The sequence below is a fragment of the Galeopterus variegatus genome, unplaced genomic scaffold, assembly GCF_000696425.1.
Source record: "Galeopterus variegatus unplaced genomic scaffold, G_variegatus-3.0.2 Scaffold1485, whole genome shotgun sequence".
NCBI lineage: Eukaryota > Metazoa > Chordata > Mammalia > Dermoptera > Cynocephalidae > Galeopterus > Galeopterus variegatus.
This window is the reverse complement of record NW_007727596.1, coordinates 318,083-320,793: the sequence shown is the minus strand read 5'-3', so window position 1 is coordinate 320,793 and position 2,711 is coordinate 318,083. Positions and strand designations below refer to the sequence as shown.

Here is a 2,711-nt window from a genome sequence, read left to right as displayed (position 1 = left end):
GAAAGAGAAATACCACATGTTCTCACTTATTTGTGGGAGCTAAAAATAAATAAATAAACACTAATAAAGGGGAGGAGAAGAAACAACAATCACAATAATTCCTTGAACTTGTTAAGACAAGTGAAGAGATATGATGTAGGGGGGAGAGGAGGAGAGAAAGGGAGGGGGGAATGAGTAATGGGAAAAGGGTCATGAAAATCAACTACAATGCACATTGAGAAGTTAAAATTTAAAAAATATATAATAATAATAATAATAATAAAAGAGGCTCTCGGTAATACTGGTACAGTGGCTGAAAAGGGAAGTGTTTGTAAATCTCCAATTATCTCAATTACATTCCTATCTCAACTGTCCTCTCAGGGATGCCCTACGTTCTCCAAGGAGGCAAAAAGTTATCTTTCTTATAAAGTACACTACCCTACACCATTTGATCCAGGCCCTGAGACCAGTCATCTGCAGTGATCTTTGATGAAAACAGATTGTCCTCAGGAGCTCCTCTCAATTGTTCACCCTGTCATTAAGAAAAGATGTCCTTGGCCTACCTGCCTATACGCTGGGCTAGCACAACACCTCAGTTTAGGAGAGCTACCACATTTTGTTGAAATTATTTTTGTTCTTCCTCTCACTGGCTTGAATTCCTCAGACAGACATTGATATCTGAACCCAAAGTGTTTAACACAAGGCAAGAAAAATTGAGCACTCAACAAATATTTATGAGATATTGTGTGTAAAGACTTACTCAAATGTAAATACGAGAAGAATATTATTAGTATCACTGCTTCAGATACAAGAATCCCCTTACCCTGGACCCTCCTGACCTTAGGGTAGAAATGTTTAAGGCAAGAATGGACATCTCTGAGTCTTCTTCAAGCATCCTGCATTCCTAGTAAGCCCACATTTCCTTGGAGAGCATCTACTGCTAAGGCAGCCCCAAGGTCAAGGCTCCAGAGACTGAGGCAGAGCTTCATGGTTGCATGCTCCTCCTCTTGGAGTTGGTGCTTCCCAGCACCATAAGCCATACCTGAGTTCATCTTGTGGATGTGCTTAACCAGGTGGACGGGTTCATTGTGGAGTGAGTTACTCTCAGTCCTCACTGCTCAGCTCAGATAGTCCTTCAAAAATTTGATAATACTGTAGGCATTCTTCAATTTCCTCTGATTTATGTGAGCCCAGCCTGATACCTGTCCTTATTCTCACCGCTATTGGCTACCACAGGCTCCATCGTTACTTTACTTTCTTTGGATTATTTTCATCCTCCAACACGCTAACTTATTCCCGTTTGTTCTCTCAGCTCTGCGTTCTCAGGGCATTGGCTCAGGTCACGCTGGCTCCTGTTAGGGCAGAACTGTTTCTACCCTAACCAGGTATGGACCAAGGACAGGTCTCAGCTGCAGTTTTCAGGACATGTTTAATACACATCTCAGTCCTCGTAGACTCAGAGAAAACTGAGCAGAAAGTGACCTTTGAGAACCAGAGCAATAACCTGATCTTACTGGTGAGGAAACAGAGGCCCAGAAAGACTTTCCCAAGTTCCCACACCATTTGATGGCAGCAGAGCCATCACACAGGCCTGAACCTTCCCTGTCCAAAGCACCTCACTCACCCTCCAGGAACTCACATCCTAATTTCAGGGAATTTTGTATCAAACATAGCCATTTCCACTGTTAAAACAAAATATTAGAGGGACCTTTCCCGCAACACATCTTTCCTCACAGTTCTATAGTCCTATTATTTATACTCAATCAGTTTTCAATCATTGACTGATACAGCAGGGCCAAGGAACATATAAGTATCAACTAAACTTATCACAATCACAAATGAAATGTATTTATGTGATGATCTGTAAAATGTCTGATTCCTGTGCCAGAAAATCATTTTCCTGAGAGTAGGTACTCTCTCTGCCTTGTTCACCCTGTATCCCCGGCGCCTCCACCAGTCGTCCAGATAAAATTCAGTGCAAATTTGTCAAATAAATAAATAACAGTTACTAGGGATAAGTTTTACCAATGTCCTCTAGTCTCAATCATATTTCCTATCAAATAGTACCCTAGATCTGTTCTGAGGCAAAAGCAATCTAAGATTTGAATATCAACTTTATCACGTATCACATACACCTTAAGAGACAATTTCATTATCTTCTTTGAGTCTGTTCTTCTCACATATAAAACAGAGAAGGAAGCACTAATCACACTTGTTGGCTGTTCAAATAAAATAACATCAGCAGAGAGGGCTCCCAATTTCTGCATCATACTGACTGGTGTGCTTGTTAAAAATATCTGATGATATTGCCCAAGAAACCACATTTTAGACAAATTCCCCAGGAGGTTCTCATGCAAATAAAAAGCCCCATCCCTGGGCCGAGCCCATGGCGCACTCGGGAGAGTGCAGCGCTGGGAGTGCAGCAGCGCTCCCGCCGCGGGTTCGGATCCTATATAGGGATGGCCGGTGCGCTCACAGCGCTCACTGGCTCAGCACAGTGTGGCCGGTTTCAAAAAGGACAAAAAAAAAAGCCCCATCCCTAAGACAACGGCTTGTGATAGAAACCTCAAAAGCCTTAATGACAACAGTAACAACTAAGCTGGAGCAAGGCAAGTACCTTGTTCATGGTGGCCTTTCAATGAGAAATGTTCCTGTTTTCAGGAATGTCCCACCTGACCTGGGAAACAAAAAAACCTGTTTCCCCAGTCTGGATCTTTAGCTGCTTCATTGTC

The 2,711-nt window shown here is 42.5% G+C and overlaps 1 pseudogene; it reads right to left on the bottom strand.

Moving 5' to 3' along the window:
* Positions 1-1,222, bottom strand: part of LOC103594119 — an 11,589-nt pseudogene extending 10,367 nt beyond the window's left edge.
* Positions 1,223-2,711: the final 1,489 nt, after the last annotated feature.